Genomic DNA, 7,117 nt, shown 5'->3' on the forward strand with positions numbered 1-7,117 from the left:
CCAGGAACTGTCTCTCTCTCTCTCATCCCAGGAACTGTCTCTCTCTCTCTCATCCCAGGAACTGTCTCTCTCTCTCTCTCTCTCTCCCCAGGACCTGTCTCTCTCTCTCATCCCAGGAACTGTCTCTCTCTCTCATCCCAGGAACTGTCTCTCTCTCTCATCCCAGGAACTGTCTCTCTCTCTCATCCCAGGTAGAGTCAGACATGAACTTTTATGTGTTCATGTACAGTAGATAACAATATACCTGTTGGTGGGTTAGAGGTTGAGTAGATGAGGCGACAGAGTGCTTGGTGGATGGTTAGAGGTTAGAGGTCGAGTAGATGAGGCGACAGAGTGCTTGGTGGATGGTTAGAGGTCGAGTAGATGAGACAACAGAGTGCTTGGTGGATGGTTAGAGGTCAAGTAGATGAGGCGACAGAGTGCTTGGTGGATGGTTAGAGGTCGAGTAGATGAGGCGACAGAGTGCTTGGTGGATGGTTAGAGGTTGAGTAGATAAGGCAACAGAGTGCTTGGTGGATGGTTAGAGGTTAGAGGTCGAGTAGATGAGGTGACAGAGTGCTTCGTGGATGGTTAGAGGTTAGAGGTCAAGTGTAGATGAAGCTGCAGAGTGCTTCGTGGATGGTTAGAGGTTAGAGGTCAAGTAGATGAAGCAGCAGAGTGCTTGGTGGATGGTTAGAGGTCGAGTAGATGAAGCAGCAGAGTGCTTGGTGGATGGTTAGAGGTCGAGTAGATGAAGCAGCAGAGTGCTTGGTGGATGGTTAGAGGTCGAGTAGATGAAGCAGCAGAGTGCTTGGTGGATGGTTAGAGGTTAGAGGTCAAGTAGATGAAGCAGCAGAGTGCTTGGTGGATGGTTAGAGGTCGAGTAGATGAAGCAGCAGAGTGCTTGGTGGATGGTTAGAGGTCGAGTAGATGAAGCAGCAGAGTGCTTGGTGGATGGTTAGAGGTTGAGTCGATGAGGCAACAGAGTGCTTGGTGGATGGTTAGAGGTCGAGTAGATGAAGCAGCAGAGTGCTTGGTGGTGGGTTAAAAGAGGAGTGGGTTTTCCCAACAAACCACAACAGTACACATCAGGGATGAAGCTAGGACAAGGTCAAACCACAACAGTACACATCAGGGATGAAGCTAGGACAAGGTCAAACCACAACAGTACACATCAGGGATGAAGCTAGGACAAGGTCAAACCACAACAGTACACATCAGGGATGAAGCTAGGACAAGGTCAAACCACAACAGTACACATCAGGGATGAAGCTAGGACAAGGTCAAATTACAACAGTACACATCAGGGATGAAGCTAGGACAAGGTCAAACCACAACAGTACACATCAGGGATGAAGCTAGGACAAGGTCAAACCACAACAGTACACATCAGGGATGAAGCTAGGACAAGGTCAAACCACAACAGTACACATCAGGGATGAAGCTAGGACAAGGTCAAACCACAACAGTACACATCAGGGATGAAGCTAGGACAAGGTCAAACCACAACAGTACACATCAGGGATGAAGCTAGGACAAGGTCAATCCACAACAGTACACATCAGGGATGAAGCTAGGACAAGGTCAAAACACAACAGTACACATCAGGGATGAAGCTAGGACAAGGTCAAACCACAACAGTACACATCAGGGATGAAGCTAGGACAAGGTCAAACCACAACAGTACACATCAGGGATGAAGCTAGGACAAGGTCAAAACACAACAGTACACATCAGGGATGAAGCTAGGACAAGGTCAAAACACAACAACAGTCATCAGGGATGAAGCTAGGACAAGGTCAAACCACAACAGTACACATCAGGGATGAAGCTAGGACAAGGTCAAACCACAACAGTACACATCAGGGATGAAGCTAGGACAAGGTCAATCCACAACAGTACACATCAGGGATGAAGCTAGGACAAGGTCAAACCACAACAGTACACATCAGGGATGAAGCTAGGACAAGGTCAAAACACAACAACAGTCATCAGGGATGAAGCTAGGACAAGGTCAATCCACAACAGTACACATCAGGGATGAAGCTAGGACAAGGTCAAACCACAACAGTACACATCAGGGATGAAGCTAGGACAAGGTCAAACCACAACAGTACACATCAGGGATGAAGCTAGGACAAGGTCAAACCACAACAGTACACATCAGGGATGAAGCTAGGACAAGGTCAAACCACAACAGTACACATCAGGGATGAAGCTAGGACAAGGTCAAACCACAACAGTACACATCAGGGATGAAGCTAGGACAAGGTCAAAACACAACAACAGTACACATCAGGGATGAAGCTAGGACAAGGTCAAACCACAACAGTACACATCAGGGATGAAGCTAGGACAAGGTCAAACCACAACAGTACACATCAGGGATGAAGCTAGGACAAGGTCAAATTACAACAGTACACATCAGGGATGAAGCTAGGACAAGGTCAAACCACAACAGTACACATCAGGGATGAAGCTAGGACAAGGTCAATCCACAACAGTACACATCAGGGATGAAGCTAGGACAAGGTCAAAACACAACAGTACACATCAGGGATGAAGCTAGGACAAGGTCAAAACACAACAACAGTCATCAGGGATGAAGCTAGGACAAGGTCAATCCACAACAGTACACATCAGGGATGAAGCTAGGACAAGGTCAAAACACAACAACAGTCATCAGGGATGAAGCTAGGACAAGGTCAAAACACAACAACAGTCATCAGGGATGAAGCTAGGACAAGGTCAAACCACAACAGTACACATCAGGGATGAAGCTAGGACAAGGTCAAACCACAACAACAGTCATCAGGGATGGAGCGAGGACAAGGTCAAAACACAACAGTACACATCAGGGATGAAGCTAGGACAAGGTCAAAACACAACAACAGTCATCAGGGATGAAGCTAGGACAAGGTCAAAACACAACAACAGTCATCAGGGATGAAGCTAGGACAAGGTCAAAACGCAACAACAGTCATCAGGGATGAAGCTAGGACAAGGTCAAACCACAACAACAGTCATCAGGGATGAAGCTAGGACAAGGTCAAAACACAACAACAGTCATCAGGGATGAAGCTAGGACAAGGTCAAACCACAACAACAGTCATCAGGGATGAAGCTAGGACAAGGTCAAAACACAACAACAGTCATCAGGGTAACAACAATTGAAATCCTGTGAAATGAAGAGCTGTTAATGTAGCAATTCTGAAAGATGAATTCAATCAAACTGGCATCATATTTCATATTGACTGTACTAAAATGATACTGCAGAATGGTTTCAGACACTGTGAGAATATTCAGTAGACTCCCCTCACAGGTAGACGCTTCTAGACTCAGAACGTGTCCTGTGTGAGAACAACAGTGTCACCAGGCAACACCTCTAAGGCACATTTGATTGAACAGAGCCCCTAATAAACCAAAAAGGGGGTGTTCACTAATTTCTGATTTGGACAGAGAATAATTAAACAAATGAAATATGGTAAGGCTTGATTTACCGACATCTTAAGTGTCTAGCCAGAACAATGGGATCTCAATGAATGAAAGAGACATTCCGAAATTGTCTCAGACTCTCTTACAAAACATTATCTGAGTAATGAACCCCATCTTCTCTGTCAGTATCAGACATCTGTGAATACAGTGTGTGTGTGATCTCAGGCTGCTGGGGGGAGAAAGGAGGGGTTATGAGTGTATGTGTGTGTGATCTCAGGCTGCTGGGGGAGAAAGGAGGGGTTAGGAGTGTATGTGTGTGTGATCTCAGGCTGCTGGGGGGAGAAACAAGGGGTTAGGAGTGTATGTGTGTGTGATCTCAGGCTGCTGGGGGAGAAAGGAGGGGTTAGGAGTGTATGTGTGTGTGATCTCAGGCTGCTGGGGGAGAAAGGAGGGGTTAGGAGTGTATGTGTGTGTGATCTCAGGCTGCTGGGGGAGAAAGGAGGGGTTAGGAGTGTATGTGTGTGTGATCTCAGGCTGCTGGGGGAGAAAGGAGGGGTTAGGAGTGTATGTGTGTGTGATCTCAGGCTGCTGGGGGAGAAAGGAGGGGTTAGGAGTGTATGTGTGTGTGATCTCAGGCTGCTGGGGGAGAAAGGAGGGGTTAGGAGTGTATGTGTGTGTGATCTCAGGCTGCTGGGGGGAGAAAGGAGGGGTTAGGAGTGTATGTGTGTGTGATCTCAGGCTGCTGGGGGAGAAAGGAGGGGTTAGGAGTGTATGTGTGTGTGATCTCAGGCTGCTGGGGGAGAAAGGAGGGGTTAGGAGTGTATGTGTGTGTGATCTCAGGCTGCTGGGGGAGAAAGGAGGGGTTAGGAGTGTATGTGTGTGTGATCTCAGGCTGCTGGGGGAGAAACGAGGGGTTAGGAGTGTATGTGTGTGTGATCTCAGGCTGCTGGGGGAGAAAGGAGGGGTTAGGAGTGTATGTGTGTGTAATCTCAGGCTGCTGGGGGAGAAAGGAGGGGTTAGGAGTGTATGTGTGTGTGATCTCAGGCTGCTGGGGGGAGAAAGGAGCGGTTAGGAGTGTATGTGTGTGTGATCTCAGGCTGCTGGGGGAGAAAGGAGGGGTTAGGAGTGTATGTGTGTGTGATCTCAGGCTGCTGGGGGAGAAAGGAGGGGTTAGGAGTGTATGTGTGTGTGATCTCAGGCTGCTGGGGGAGAAAGGAGGGGTTAGGAGTGTATGTGTGTGTGATCTCAGGCTGCTGGGGGAGAAAGGAGGGGTTAGGAGTGTATGTGTGTGTAATCTCAGGCTGCTGGGGGAGAAAGGAGGGGTTAGGAGTGTATGTGTGTGTGATCTCAGGCTGCTGGGGGGAGAAAGGAGGGGTTAGGAGTGTATGTGTGTGTGCGTCTGTGTCTGTGTAAGAGAGAATGAGTGAAAGAAATGGATTGTGAGAAAGGACCTTTGCTGTGTGCATGCAGCTTACAGAGACAGTCCACTAAATTATTATTCAAAGACACTAAATGAAATCTCCCCATAGGAGACTTCTCATTAAAATACATGGAGATGATTAGGGCCCCTCCAAACCCTTTCTGGAACAGAATACATGGAGATGATGACCCCTCCAAGCCCTTTCTGGAACGGAATACATGGAGATGATTAGGACCCTCCAAACCCTTTCTGGAACAGAATACATGGAGATTAGGACCCTCCAAACTCTTTCTGGAACAGAATACATGGAGATGATTAGGACCCCACCAAGCCCTTTCTGGAACAGAATACATGGAGATGATTAGGACACCCCAAACCCTTTCTGGAACAGAATACATGGAGATTAGGACCCTCCAAACCCTTTCTGGAACAGAATACATGGAGATTAGGACCCTCCAAACCCTTTCTGGAACAGAATACATGGAGATTAGGACCCTCCAAACCCTTTCTGGAACAGAATACATGGAGATGATTAGGGCCCCTCCAAGCCCTTTCTGGAACAGAATACATGGAGATTAGGACCCTCCAAACCCTTTCTGGAGCAGAATACATGGAGATTAGGACCCCCCAAACCCTTTCTGGAACAGAATACATGGAGATTAGGACCCTCCAAACCCTTTCTGGAACAGAATACATGGAGATTAGGACCCTCCAAACCCTTTCTGGAACAGAATACATGGAGATTAGGACCCTCCAAACCCTTTCTGGAACAGAATACATGGAGATGATTAGGAAACCACCAAGCCCTTTCTGGAACAGAATACATGGAGATGATTAGGGCCCCTCCAAGCCTTTTCTGGAACAGAATACATGGAGATTAGGACCCTCCAAACCCTTTCTGGAACAGAATACATGGAGATTAGGACCCCCCAAACCCTTTCTGGAACAGAATACATGGAGATTAGGACCCTCCAAACCCTTTCTGGAACAGAATACATGGAGATGATTAGGACCCCACCAAGCCCTTTCTGGAACAGAATACATGGAGATGATTAGTGCCCCTCCAAACTCTTTCTGGAACAGAATACATGGAGATGATTAGGACCCTCCAAACCCTTTCTGGAACAGAATACATGGAGATGATTAGGACCCCTCCAAGCCCTTTCTGGAACAGAATACATGGAGATGAGGACCCCTCCAAGCCCTTTCTGGAACAGAATACATGGAGATTAGGACCCTCCAAACTCTTTCTGGAACAGAATACATGGAGATGATTAGGACCCCACCAAGCCCTTTCTGGAACAGAATACATGGAGATTAGGACCCTCCAAACTCTTTCTGGAACAGAATACATGGAGATGATTAGGACCCCACCAAGCCCTTTCTGGAACAGAATACATGGAGATGATTAGGACCCCCCAAACCCTTTCTGGAACAGAAAACATGGAGATTAGGACCCTCCAAACCCTTTCTGGAACAGAATACATGGAGATGATTAGGACCCCACCAAGCCCTTTCTGGAACAGAATACATGGAGATGATTAGGGCCCCTCCAAGCCATTTCTGGAACAGAATACATGGAGATTAGGACCCTCCAAACCCTTTCTGGAACAGAATACATGGAGATTAGGACCCTCCAAACCCTTTCTGGAACAGAATACATGGAGATTAGGACCCTCCAAACCCTTTCTGGAACAGAATACATGGAGATTAGGACCCTCCAAACCCTTTCTGGAACAGAATACATGGAGATGATTAGGAAACCACCAAGCCCTTTCTGGAACAGAATACATGGAGATGATTAGGGCCCCTCCAAGCCCTTTCTGGAACAGAATACATGGAGATTAGGACCCTCCAAACCCTTTCTGGAACAGAATACATGGAGATTAGGACCCCCCAAACCCTTTCTGGAACAGAATACATGGAGATTAGGACCCTCCAAACCCTTTCTGGAACAGAATACATGGAGATTAGGACCCTCCAAACCCTTTCTGGAACAGAATACATGGAGATGATTAGGACCCCACCAAGCCCTTTCTGGAACAGAATACATGGAGATGATTAGGACCCCCCAAACCCTTTCTGGAACAGAATACATGGAGATTAGGACCCTCCAAACCCTTTCTGGAACAGAATACATGGAGATGATTAGGACCCCTCCAAGCCCTTTCTGGAACAGAATACATGGAGATGATTAGGGCCCCTCCAAGCCACCCTTTCTGGAACAGAATACATGGAGATTAGGACCCTCCAAACCCTTTCTGGAACAGAATACATGGAGAT

The sequence above is a fragment of the Oncorhynchus masou genome, unplaced genomic scaffold, assembly GCF_036934945.1.
Source record: "Oncorhynchus masou masou isolate Uvic2021 unplaced genomic scaffold, UVic_Omas_1.1 unplaced_scaffold_2375, whole genome shotgun sequence".
In the NCBI taxonomy this organism is placed as follows: domain Eukaryota; kingdom Metazoa; phylum Chordata; class Actinopteri; order Salmoniformes; family Salmonidae; genus Oncorhynchus; species Oncorhynchus masou.